Below are 15,027 nucleotides of genomic sequence, written 5' to 3'. Positions count from 1 at the left end.
TGTGGTGAGCTAGGACATGCAGGTGGCTGGTGTGACAGAGCAAGATGCAGAGGACAGGAAGAAATGGAAACAGATGATCCGCTGTGGCGACCCCTAACGGGAGCAGCCGAAAGAAGAAGAAGAAGAAGGTTAAATCCTGTTTTCTTATGCTTAGTAAGAATGCAAACTGATCTTTGACACAGATCCTACATAAGAAGTTACATAACAAGTTGTGCAATGGCCTATTTTAATAATCTGTATGCCGATATCAAGAGCAATAATTTCTGTACAATTAGTTTTCCTTTTCTGTTGCTTTGCACTTCCTTAAGTAAAATGTGCACTTCTGTTAAGGCTGGAAAACTAAATTTCCTCAGCAACAGGTTTAAAAATTATATATATATATATATATATATATATATTTATAGAGAGAGAGAGAGAGAGAGATACAGAGGTATAGATCTTTAGATATATATATATATATATATATATATATATATATATATATATATATATATATATAGATATATACAAAGGAATAGAGATCAAGGGATGTATACATGTGTGTGTGTGTGTGTGTGTGTGTGTGTGTGTGTGTGTGTGTGTGTGCATTACACACATATGCACTCGCATATATATATATATACATACACTTGCTTTCAAGTCACTGGTCATTAAGACAATGAGGACACTGTAACACTGTCCACTGTCCATTAGCCATGATACAGGGTTATACCCTCACTACATTCTTTTATAGCATGTTCTAGGCCATTTTAAGCCTGATCAATTTCCCTTTTTGTGTTTCAAATAATGTATCCTATTTATTGTTACATTGGCTTTCACCATCCATATTCATGGGATAAAGCATTTAGGAGCTTCTTCTGTTCGTTAGTAGTGCAGGAGGCATTCCTGGAGTCAGTTTTCTCTTTCCCATCCGTAGATCCACATTGCACTTGAATGTAGACAAGGATGAACTTTGTTTTATGTAGATGGGGAGTCTGTTTCAGAGCAGCAGTGTCCTTTCCAAGATATACCTGCCCCTCCAAACTGTTCTGTTGATGTTGCAGAAAAGATTGAGATCCCTGGACTGAGTACTTCTCATGCCATTTGACTTGCTGATGTGCAGTAAATCCATCAATATTGGGTTAGAGCATGTCATGTGTGCCAGACACAGGTCACCTCTTAGCAGTCTGTAAGATTTAAAGTATAGTGGCAAGGCTCTGAGTCAGTCCATTTAGAACATGTTGTTTAAGCCTTATATCCTTTTATTAAGATATCTCTGTGGGCATTCCAGCCATTGCATGTGTCTGGAAAGATACATACTAAAGGGGGTGTAAGACTCAAGTATAGGCCCAATGATGGATGAGTAGAAGGGGGGCAATGGCATCCCTTGCTCTAGAAACTATCTCTTTGTTTATACATTGTGCAATATAGAAGTACTTTCTTATGACAATGGACACACATTAGTTGAAAGTTAGATCACTGTCCACATAACTTCCCAAATCTCACACAATTGAGCCAGCTCTTAGGGGAGCATTATTTATGTGGTAGCTCCCCAGGACAGATGAATTTTCAAAGAATATAATATTGCATTTTTTTGGCATTTAGTTTCAGCCCATAGTTTTGGCACCAGTTATTTGAGACAAACCTTCCTGCAGGATGGCTAAGTCATTTAGTAATTCAGTGACTACTCCTACCTTGCAGACATCTGAAAACACAATTAGCCAGAGTCCCTTGTTATTGGGTTCGGGTCTATATCAGTTCATTGAAACAGCTCAGCATCAAATACCACAACCTCGAACTGCTAACCACAAACTCTAAAAACATCGAAGGCTCACAAGCAAATTTTTCCCCTGTGAAAAAATTCACTGTTCCGAGAAACACACACACAACACAAGCACACCAAAAAACAGCAATCCACACACATACAGTTAAAATCCTACATCTAACCCTACACTAAACTGTACATACAGTACTATCTATCCACTATCCTTAACCCAAACCCTAACCCTGAGGTCCGTCACTATCACACACTCACCTCACCCGTGCCCTAACCCTAACTCACATACCCTGCCCTAACCCTAAAGTCTATCACTATCGCACACTCACCTCACCCGCACCCTAACCCCAACTCACATACCCCGCCCTAACCCTAACGTCCGCACAATCGCACACTTACCTGAATCCAACCCTTAACTTTCCACCACAGTGCTGAAAATAGTGAAGCCACAGTAACGGAGAACCAAATTCTTTCCCTAGGAAAAAATTTGGTTATCTGCAGCTTCGCTATTTTCAGCGTTCACTGTTTCCAGGTCAATATTAGACCATTTGAAGTATTAAAACTTCAGTTATCTAATATAGACCCTTGGGTTTTACTTCTGAGAAGTAGATGCCAAACAAGAGAAGTCCAAGCATAGAACCCTAGGGAACTCCACTGGTGACTGGTCTCTTTGTGGACGCTACTTCTCCTATTTTGATTTCCTGTACCCTATCTGTGAGCCTGTTTTTAATCTAGTGGGTGTCACAGGGGTTTATTCCCAGTTTATTTAGCTTTTCATCTATGCCTAAGCAGAGAATTGTGTTAAGAGCTTTAGCCAGATCAAGATATGTGATGCGTACTACTTTACCTCATCCATTGATTTGGTGACCATTTCAATAAAAGTCAACCAGGTTAAGTAATCACGGCCTGTCCTTGATGAATCCAAACTAAGATGGGTCTAGTGTTTGGAGGTTCCCTATGTTCTTAGTGATTAGTTCCATGATAAAAACACAAACGGCCAGCAATTAAGTTCCAATGCTTTATTCCAACAAAAGTAGGACATAAAAATGCCCCAAACGATAATCCAACATTAATTCAAACCGGTTTCGGCATGAAGCCTTCCTCAGTGAAACTAAAAAGTAAAAGCCAACCATGTATAGCACACACTATATATGGTGTGATACATAATTAGTCAGCCAATCAAATTGTTTATTATAGTAGTGGTTTACATAAAACCTTTACCTGACTACTAATGTTGGATTATCGTTTGGGGTATTTTTATGTCCTACTTTTGTTGGAATAAAGCATTGGAACTTAATTGCTGGCCGTTTGTGTTTTCTTCATGGTTGGTTGGCCGTGCAAGCTCCACGTGAGGGGTATGGTGTTTTCTACGTTGCGTTGATCTCTCTGGGAGTAATGGTTCCTTGCTGTCGGTGGGAGAAGACTCTTCACCCTTTATTTTTACAGAACTACCATTTTTTTGCCAACGCTGGCTCAGCAGTCATTTTTTCGACATCCACACTTCCCTTTGGATATACTTCTAATATAGACTTGGGACAGTGAGCATAAATATTTGAATATACCAGCGTGTATAACAGCGTGGATGCAAGAAGCGTCCTTTTGGAATAATTGACACGCGCGGTCTTCCAACATTCAGGTACTGTTGCTAATTTTGGGCACTATATACCATTCTACAAGTATTGGGCCATGAACGGTGACTTATGTGGGGACATTGTGGAGATTTATGCTTCGTGAATTGCGAGTATCATTTATTCAGGTTTCGAGTGTAATACAAGCATGTTGGGCCTACCAGGATGCCTTCTTTGTGACTGTATACAACATAATTTACATTGGACTACCAGCAGGGACTAGGAACATTTGATTTATCTTTATTTGGTAAATCTATGGTTCGTGAATAGTGACTATTGTCTATCCAAGACTTTTTTTCATCAGGAGCGTTTGGGGTCTACAGCGACGCTTTTCTTTGATACTGTTGATATTCTATCTTACATTGGACCTGAAGGAAGGACATTTTTTCACTATTCTCTAACTAATCTATTGTAAATAATGCATATGGTTCATTTTGGGGCATTGCTATAGTAAATACAGTTGCAAAATAGGGTTATGCGCTTGTGTATTTGACACTTAAACTATTTATTAAGATTTAGGAAGAATATCACAATTGCGTATTGGATATTCTTGGTCGTAATTATGATTCTATGACCTACGACACATGTTTTGTTTAAGTGTTGTATTATCTTTAAGAAACAGTGCTCTAAGTGGACCAATTGGCTTTTTGAGCTTTATTTAATATAACTTTTGCCAAACACTACTATTTACATATGTATATTTATGTTTGACATATACGTTACATAAACGCAAGATAGCATACTATGTTTAGTAAATTGTTGAACTTATATTTCGCTACTAGTATTTTGTCATTTAAGATTTTTGACAAGATCTACTGATGTTTTATAAGTGACAATTTATGGCCAAGTGGATTTTTTCCATATATATACATTATACATGGTGGAATTTACTAATAGTAGGTGGGTTTACATCAGGGAGTATTATGAATGATTATTAGAATATGTATGTGATATATTTCTACAAGCTTGCACATTTTGGGACTCATAATAGAGCCATTTGATACCGCTAATGATTATTACACATTATCTTCTGTTCTTGACTAAATGTGTATTCTTATGAAATATGGTGCCAATTTATTATGTTAAACAGGATACAATATATGATACATTCTATTTTTGGTGGTGTGTCCTGGCAATTTTGGATTATCTTTTGATAATAACCACCAACCTTCTGTATACATATAATGTTGGTTGGATATACATGAGTACAACTATCTGAAAGTTGTGGGCTGCATGGTATATAAGTATATGTGTTGGATCTTATTTTGATATACCACTGGTATACTCACTATTTCTATAATTATTAATACTCAATAGGACACCAAAAGGTTTATTTGATTTTAATATTTTCTACAGTACATATGGTATATTAACTATTCCCCCCGTTATATAATTTTTCTACATTGTGTAGGTGGGGGCTTTTGATTTTCATAAGCTACCTACTAATTCTACTGAATACATTACATTACATAGGGCTTTGAGGTACTGGTATTTTATTGATTGGCAATAACGCAGCAATACTATATACATTTCACCTTGTATTAGTTGGTTTGGCCTAGGCCACACAATATAATAGGCCTTTTCCTTGTCATTTGCCTTATTCTAGCCTAACAGCCCTCTGTCTTTCTGGTTAATTAAGTTTAGTTATAGTTGTATTACTTTTTATTATATTATCATTGACCATGGATTTGGACAATATTTTACAGGGGTTGTGTGCTGATCAGGAGGATATCAAAGTATATGGGCTTGATTCTATCCCAAGCAACAACACTAATAATGACAATGCTTCTTTTTCTCAAGATGAATGCCAGCCAGCCTTCTTTAATTTAGAAAAAGCACTCAAAGGATTACGTGCCAATATATGGCACCTTAGATTATTTAAAGCCTATTTATTTAAAAAATTAGTCCCTAGGGGGCTTCGGATTAGGTTAAAACCAATGGTCAGCAGATCTGAACAGAGGCTGACTGAAGAATGGAATGAGGCTGTACAGGAAGGTTCTATGAGATTGGTAAAAATACTGGCTGACTATTATGAAAGAACAATTGATATGAATATAGCAGAAGTCAAGGACCTTAGTACTATATGTAAACAATTTGAGTCCAATAGTAACTATGCTACCATGGTTACGAATTTATCCAAAGAATTAACCCAATACGATAAGTTAACTAAGGAAAGGAAAATTAAAAAATTCAATAGGGACGTCACTGACTACAGTCGTGGACGCCCCTTTGAAATTCAAAAGTCTGTTAGATTTAAAGACATGACGTTGGGTAGTGATGGGGCTAGGACAAGGAAAAGGCCTAGACCCATTCTTAAACGTAAAGACCAAATACATACCAGTACCTCGGGTGAGGAGTCTTCTTTTACTGACAGCGAAGGTGTAACATCAGAGAGCTCACCTGCTAAAAAGAAAAGTAATGTCCCTATCCCTTTAGGAGGAATACCAAACGTAGAGGTGGGCGGAAACACCCAAAAAGGTTTAGACATGGACTCAATAGATGGATTGATTCAGGTGCTATTGAAGTAAATGGGACTGGGTTCAACAATGTTCTCAATCTTTCTAAAACTGTACTGACTTTGGAACAAGAAAGGATTTTAAATAAAGGCTTGGGATTCGTACCAAGTTTCTTTTGTGATCAATATCAAAGTGTCACTGATTTGTTGGAGTTCTGCCATTGTCTTAACCTTAAAATATTTTTTTCAGACACTGATAACAGCAACTCTCAAAGACCTACTGAATTCCGTTTTCTTAAGGCCACGTTCCAACCCCCTGTTAATACCCATGTAGCTGCTTTTCAACAGGCTGTGCTTAGGGAATTACATTTTCCACCATATAGCATTGATATATTACAGGATAACATACACGAGGCAGAAAGGAAGGCCCTAATTGAATTGAAAAATAACAACAAAATAGCTATTCTTCAGGCAGATAAAGGTGGTGCACTTGTTATCCTGGATATGGATTACTACATACAAGAAGGTCTTCGACAATTGTCGGATTCAAAATGCTATATGTATATGGGTATAGATCCTACTCCTATATTCAAAAAAGAGATTGATGCATTTTTGCACAATGCGGTTGAAGAAGGAATCATATCAGCCAACACAGCCAAACATCTTACGGTTAAGGACCCATGCAAACAAGTATTATATTTACTACCCAAAATACATAAATCTTTGACTTCCCCACCAGGAAGACCGATTGTTTCCGGTCATGGTTCACTTACCGAACCACTATCAGTGTTCCTTACACAACAATTGCAACCACTTTTTGTTCATGTTAGAGCAAGGATTAAAGATACAACACAATTCTTGCAGATTATAGAGGAGACACAAATTGAACCAGATTGGTTACTATGTACACTGGATGTTAAATCTTTATATACAAGTATTCCTCATTGGGCAGGATTACAAGCACTCCAGTTTTGGCTTGATAGGACCAATCTATATCCACCAGGCTTCAATACATTGCTCATCTGTATGTCCGAGCATGTTCTAAATAAAAAAAATATTTTACTTTCAAGGTGAATGCTACTGGCAACTACAGGGCACCGCAATGGGAGCATCCTTTGCTCCAATTTATGCGGACCTGTTTATGGCTTACCTAGAAGAATGCCTGATATATGATACATCACACAACATTTATTTGGTTGAAATGGACATCTGGCGAAGATATCTGGATGATTGCTGGATGGTGTGGCGGGCGGATATTGAATATCTCCAAGAATTCGTTGATTACCTCAATAGTAATGTCTGGGGAATTGAATTTACTGTCAACAGTAATCTAACATCGATTAAATTTTTGGATGTCACTGTCTATATCATTGACCATGGATTTGGACAATATTTTACAGGGGTTGTGTGCTGATCGGGAGGATATCAAAGTATTTGGGCTTGATTCTATCCCAAGCAACAACACTAATAATGACAATGCTTCTTTTTCTCAAGATGAATGCCAGCCAGCCTTCTTTAATTTAGAAAAAGCACTCAAAGGATTACGTGCCAATATATGGCACCTTAGGTTATTTAAAGCCTATTTATTTAAAAAATTAGTCCCTAGGGGGCTTCGGATTAGGTTAAAACCAATGGTCAGCAGATCTGAACAGAGGCTGACTGAAAAATGGAATGAGGCTGTACAGGAAGGTTCTATGAGACTGGTAAAAATACTGGCTGACTATTATGAAAGAACAATTGATATGAATATAGCAGAAGTCAAGGACCTTATTAATATATGTAAACAATTTGAGTCCAATAGTAACTATGCTACCATGGTTAAAAATTTATCCAAAGAATTAACCCAATACGATAAGTTAACTAAGGAAAGGAAAATTAAAAAATTCAATAGGGACGTCACTGACTATAGTCGTGGACGCCCCTTTGAAATTCAAAAGTCTGTTAGATTTAAAGACATGATGTTGGGTAGTGATGGGGCTAGGACAAGGAAAAGGCCTAGACCCATTCTTAAACGTAAAGACCAAATACATACCAGTACCTCGGGTGAGGAGTCTTCTTTTACTGACAGCGAAGGTGTAACATCAGAGAGCTCACCTGCTAAAAAGAAAAGTAATGTCCCTATCCCTTTAGGAGGAATACCAAATGTAGAGGTGGGCGGAAACACCCAAAAAGGTTTAGACATGGACTCAATAGATGGATTGATTCAGGTGCTATTGAAGTAAATGGGACTGGGTTCAACAATGTTCTCAATCTTTCTAAAACTGTACTGACTTTGGAACAAGAAAGGATTTTAAATAAAGGCTTGGGATTCGTACCGAGTTTCTTTTGTGATCAATATCAAACTGTCACTGATTTGTTGGAGTTTTGCCGTTGTCTTAACCTTAAAATATTTTTTTCAGACACTGATAACAGCAACTCTCAAAGACCTACTGAGTTCTGTTTTCTTAAATCCACGTTCCAACCCCCCTGTTAATACCCATGTAGCTGCTTTTCAACAGGCTGTGCTTAGGGAATTACATTTTCCACCATATAGCATTGATATATTACAGGATAACATACACGAGGCAGAAAGGAAGGCCCTAATTGAATTGAAAAATAACAACAAAATAGCTATTCTTCAGGCAGATAAAGGTGGTGCACTTGTTATCCTGGATATGGATTACTACATACAAGAAGGTCTTCGACAATTGTCGGAGTCAAAATGCTATATGTATATGGGTATAGATCCTACTCCTATATTCAAAAAAGAGATTGATGCATTTTTGCACAATGCGGTTGAAGAAGGAATCATATCAGCCAACACAGCCAAACATCTTACGGTTAAGGACCCATGCAAACAAGTATTATATTTACTACCCAAAATACATAAATCTTTGACTTCCCCACCAGGAAGACCGATTGTTTCCGGTCATGGTTCACTTACCGAACCACTATCAGTGTTCTTTACACAACAATTGCAACCACTTTTTGTTCATGTTAGAGCAAGGATTAAAGATACAACACAATTCTTGCAGATTATAGAGGAGACACAAATTGAACCAGATTGGTTACTATGTACACTGGATGTTAAATCTTTATATACAAGTATTCCTCATTGGGCAGGATTACAAGCATTCCAGTTTTGGCTTGATAGGACCAATCTATATCCACCAGGCTTCAATACATTGCTCATCTGTATGTCCGAGCATGTTCTAAATAAAAAAAATATTTTACTTTCAAGGTGAATGCTACTGGCAACTACAGGGCACCGCAATGGGAGCATCCTTTGCTCCAATTTATGCGGACCTGTTTATGGCTTACCTAGAAGAATGCCTGATATATGATACATCACACAACATTTATTTGGTTGAAATGGACATCTGGCGAAGATATCTGGATGATTGCTGGATGGTGTGGCGGGCGGATATTAAATATCTCCAAGAATTCGTTGATTACCTTAATAGTAATGTCTGGGGAATTGAATTTACTGTCAACAGTAATCTAACATCGATTAAATTTTTGGATGTCACTGTCTATAGAAACCCTGACAATACATTGGGTACCAAGATACATCGGAACTATAAAGAATATAACACACTATTACATGCATCTAGTATGCATCCCCGCCACACTGTCCGCAATATTCCGAAATCCCAGTTTCTTCGAATGAAACGTATCAGCTCTTCATTGGAGGATTATGATGATGCCAGTTTGGATCTAACTAAAAGATTTTTGGACAGGGGATATCGTCCATTTGATATTATATCAGCCAAGACTTGCTCGGATAAACAATCGAGAACACAGTTATTGGAATATAAGAGTCACAAAACCAATAAAGTGGATGGTGTCTTGAGATTTGTAACCACCTATGGTAGAAACCACCAGATTATCAGAAATATTTTGGACAAGAATTGGAATATTCTGCTTGCTAATGACTATCTTAGGCAACAACTGGGTCATCTGTGTCAATTTTCATATAGAAGGGGCAAAACATTAGGCTCTATTTTTTCACATTACAAACACCAGGACAGTGGGGGAGCAAAATATAAACAATTGACCATGACTGGAAATGAATTGGTGGGCACTTTTCCATGCGGGCATTGCATGTCCTGTAGTCAGGTTAACAAAACTAAACAGTTTAGCAGTGCCAACACCAGTAAAGTGTATGACTTAAGAATTTTTGGGAACTGTTCAAGCAGCTGGGTAATTTATCTTGCCACATGTCAGTGTTCATCCTTTTATGTGGGCAAAACTTCACGCTCACTTAGGATTAGGATTGGCGAACACAGGAGCAATATCAGGAATAAGAAAACCACGAATGCCCTATATCAACATACACTCAAACACCCCACAGCACATTTCATGTTTACTATCATAGATCGAATAGTGGGGGACAGAAGTCACCAACAGGGTTGGGAGAATGCACTCACTTTTAAAGAGAAATACTGGATAATCCATCTTGGAGCCTTGTTTTCTCCTGGTCTTAATGATCACTTATGAAGTATAGTTCTTCTTGGTGTTGTTGTCCTATTGGTACACAATACCACCTGCTCACAGATGTTTATCAGTATGTAATACAATATTATACTATATTTTGTGCCTAATTGCACTTTCTCTATATAGTTCTATTTCTCTTGACCTAGACCATTAGAGACATTCATCACATATATACCACCTTTTAGCATCATATATTTTTGTTGCATTTAATATGACTGTTAATATTATATCTAAGCCTTTGATATGTAGCTGTTTCCTTATGATTATAGATCCGGATGTTATTACTTATATTTTTGTCCCTTTTCCTTATGGCAACTACTGACAGTATATTTATTACTTTATGGTTGCCATTTCCTTTTATTTTTATTTTTATTAGCATAAGTGTGGATTTAAGAAAAGTAAAGGTTTTATGTAAACCACTACTATAATAAACAATTTGATTGGCTGACTAATTATGTATCACACCATATATAGTGTGTGCTATACATGGTTGGCTTTTACTTTTTAGTTTCACTGAGGAAGGCTTCATGCCGAAACCAGTTTGAATTAATGTTGGATTATCGTTTGGGGCATTTTTATGTCCTACTTTTGTTGGAATAAAGCATTGGAACTTAATTGTTGGCCGTTTGTGTTTTCTTCATGGTTGGTTGGCCATGCAAGCTCCACGTGAGGGGTATGGTGTTTTCTAGTTCCATGATAAGCCTTTCCATGGCTTTGCATATGAGGCAGGTTAGATGTATGGTTCTGTAATTGCCTGTCACTGTGGAAGGTGCTCCCTTATGCAGGGAATGACTCCAACTGCTCTCCATTCACTTGGCACTATGGAGGCTGAGGTTGAACAGTGTTGTTAGTAGAGTGGCTAATCATGCTTCATGCCATCTAAGATACATCCTAGGATATTGTCAGGACCCATCACATTTAGCACCATGCACAGGGACTGTCTAGTGTGGCAACATGCTAAAAGGTTTTTAAACTAGAAATGTGGGTATGGAGCACAACGTCTGTTGTAAGTTTACTGATTTCAGGAGTATTTTAGCCACATGAAGAGTGGTGAAATGTGCTAACAACATTATAACATTTGCAGCCAGCTTCATAAAATGAAAGAACAAAGCCTTGACTATGAGCCAGGCAGCTGAAGTTTAATTCAGAGCTCGGGCACCTGATGGAGCTGGCAGGGGGGGGGGATCAATGATGACGTTTGTCTGCTCACCTTCCTCAGGAGGAGGGATGCCAATGAAGTGCAGGTGAGTCTGCCTGTATGTGAGAGCCATTTCTGAGACTCTAATAGCCAGATCAATCCTGTGGGTGGATCTGGGGCAATTCTGTTCTAGCAAACAGGTATTGCTGCTACTGTCTCATTGCTCACAGACCTACATATGTAATGCCAGGACACAGGAGTACCAGGCCAAAACCTGTCTCAGTCCAGAGCATTGTGGGCTCCTCTGATCCAAGTCCATCTCACACCTAACCTTGCTTTGTCAGGAGTACCAGGCCAAAACCTGTCTCATTCCACAGCATTGTGGGCTCCTCTGATCCAAGTCCACCTCACACTTAACCTTGCTTTGTCTTCCTTTGTAATGAACTTAAAATAGTAGCTCAAAGCAGATGTAAGCCTAAGCCTGTATAATTAAAACAAATCCAAGAAAAATACCTGTAAAGGAGTCTGAATATGAATCTTAAAGGAGAAACTTCAGCATGCTGCTCATTTTTTTACATTTGCAGTCCTCCAAACAATGAAAGAATTTACTAGAGCAGGTGATGTTAATAATGAAACTGAGTTATGTGAGATAAAATGGATTAATACTCTTAGGTCTGATGAAAAAACAAGATTAAATAGACTATGCCATTTAATGCAGTGGTTAGCATTGTCGTCTCACAGCAAAAGGTTCCCTGGTTTGATTCTTGACTGGGGTTTCTTCTGTGCGGAGACTGCATAAACTTGCTCCAATTGTGTGGGCTTCCTCTGGCTACTCTGGTTTCCTCCCACATTACAAAGACATGCATCTGGAGGGTTTCTCCCCAGGCCTCTTCTGAAAATCGGCTCTGTCCCTGTCAGACTTTCCCAGTAAACAAATGTTAAATAAAATAAAATAAATAAATAAATGATGTATGTAATATCAAACCTATCTTGAAGTCACATCCTTTAAGATAATTTGATCTTTCTCCTTTAAGATTTTTAATTGTTTAATTTATAATGTAAATAATATTAGAATGTTTGTATTTAAGAGGTTGATTTACACTGTTCTATTTTTAACCCTATAAAGCATGAAGTGAGAAAGCTTTTGAGCTAGTTGTTGGAAGTTCTCATTAAACATTAGAGCACATGATATAAATTGTGCCTTTGTAGTCCCTTGGATTTCTTCCTTTGTGATGGGGAGCTGGTGACCTTAGGCAGAAGGTCAGCTGGTTAATGCTGGATAGGAGATGTAGGGATTGGGATGCCACTTCATGAAGTGGAATAAATGCAACCTGCCACAGAATAATCATTGCAATAAAAAAAAAAACAGTTATATCATCTGTAAATGGTACATCATTGGTAGCACTATCCCTCCTTCTCACATATTGCTCCTGTCTTTGTATGCACTCCTTACCATAGACCATAATATGCACTTACAGAAGTCTGCAACATGTTCTCACTGGTACACTACTATCCAGGAATACAGACACCAGAATTACTTATTGGGAATGGTCCAATTACAGCTTGCAAGGTGCCACCCAGACATTGGGAACTAGCACCATTGACATTCTATATGTGTAACAAGATGGCTGCATGCATTATCTTTAGTCTTGCTAGGTGTAGTCTGTTGTATAGATAGGACATGATACTTTCTTCTTAGTAATACTCTTACTGTGCCCACACCTGGCCTCACTTTCTCAGATGTATCTTTTGTTAACAAAAATTACAAATATTTCTGACATATTTCACAGTGTAGAACCAGCTTTTGTCCTCATGCATGCGCATTTTACTGCATATACACCATGCACTTGATTGCACTAGGCCTCTGCTAATGAACTTCTAAGCATACGTATTGAACAAGGACTGAATATGAGGCCTGATAAGGTACTAACACACAATTACTTTCATGTATGATGCATTAAATCCAAAACTCTAAGATATTCTTAAGCTGGCAAGTTGCTGGTGTGTGCAGTGCACTTTGGATTGCTAAAATAAGAAGTGTAACTTGCTGTATACCACATTTCAGATATGTATATATGTAACACAATACATTGTTATACCACACTTGAGGCATATAGTTGTGACAGAACACCTTGCAAATTATCCGTGTAGCTACAAAATTCTCAGCTTACTTTGTATTTAATCATAAATTAATTTGCATCCTTGTGCATCAGCCTGATCTGATGTAAACACTGTACCATACGTATGAAAGCATAAAATGAGATTATTTCCAAAAAAAGCAAAATTACAACTATGCTTATGTAAAACTGGAGTGATTAAATTCATAAATGCACTGTATATATATATATATATATATATATATATATATATATATATATATATATATATCTATATGTGTGTGTGTGTGCATATATATATATATATATATATATATATATTACCCAATGCATAAAGAAATATCTGTATTATAGGTTCATATGTTTATAGGTAGGTACTAGGCTATCGGCCCTAGGGCCTATACAAGCCCAGCGAAAAATGTATCCTGGCTTTTGCCACCCAAGAAAATTATTTTCCTGTGCCATTGTCGAGCAGAGCCACAGAAGTGATCCACAGGGTGAATTTCCTATTTCCCATCCAATCATCAAGATTTTTCTTGAAGATTGCTAATGAGGAGCTTTGTTTGATATAGATAGGTAGTTTGTTCCAGAGTATGGGAAGTCTCTGGGACAGGAAACTATCCCTCTGGCATGTTCTGTTTATTGTGGTGACAAGGTTTAGGTCCCTAGAGCATGTAGCTCGGTGGGATTGGGATTTCTTTAAGTGGAGCATGTCCAACAGCTCTGGGTTTGACATAGCTTTGTATGTTAGGCAGAGATCACCTCTGAGTAGGTGATATGCGACAGAGTAAAGCTGGAGTTTTTTGAGACGGTCTGCGTAGGGCATCTGTTTGAGGTGGTAATCCTCTTTGTGAGGTATTTCTGCGGCCTTTCCAGTTGTTGTAGATGTCTTGTGAGGTACATACCAAAAAGGGCATTGTACTAAATAATGGGTCTAATGAGTGATGAGTAGAGGGGAACAATGACCTCTTTTTTTCTGGGCGAGAAACCTTTTGTGATGAGATGTGCCATGTGGAAGGATTTCCTGACTACTGTGGCGATGTGATTATCAAAGGAGAGACTACTGTCCATCTGTGTCCCAAGGTCTCTTATCACACTTTCTGTGTTAAGTATACTACCGCCTATGTTGTAGTTTATGGGTACAGAGTTTTTACCAAAGGGGATGACAATGCACTTTTTGGCATTGAGCCTAAGGCCATGGCTTTGAAACCAGGCATCTGTCTTAGTGAGGCCCTTTTGTAGGATGTCCACATGATTAAGAGTTTCAATTATGGCTCCTAGTTTGCAGTCATCTGCAAACTTTGTTAGCAAAAGACCAACATTGTTAGCCTTCAGAGGAGTAGATACCAAACAGGAGAGGACCCAGGACTGAACCCTGTGGTACTCCACTTGTCACTGGTCTGAAGTCGGATTCGGAGTCTGCTACTTTCATAGTGTGGATTTTGTCAGTGAGCCAG

This window comes from Protopterus annectens, chromosome 4.part0 (genome assembly GCF_019279795.1).
Source record: "Protopterus annectens isolate FY-2018-M chromosome 4.part0, PAN1.0, whole genome shotgun sequence".
Classification (NCBI taxonomy): domain Eukaryota; kingdom Metazoa; phylum Chordata; order Ceratodontiformes; family Protopteridae; genus Protopterus; species Protopterus annectens.
The sequence above is the reverse complement of the archived record's forward strand: the minus strand, read 5'-3'. Positions refer to the sequence as shown.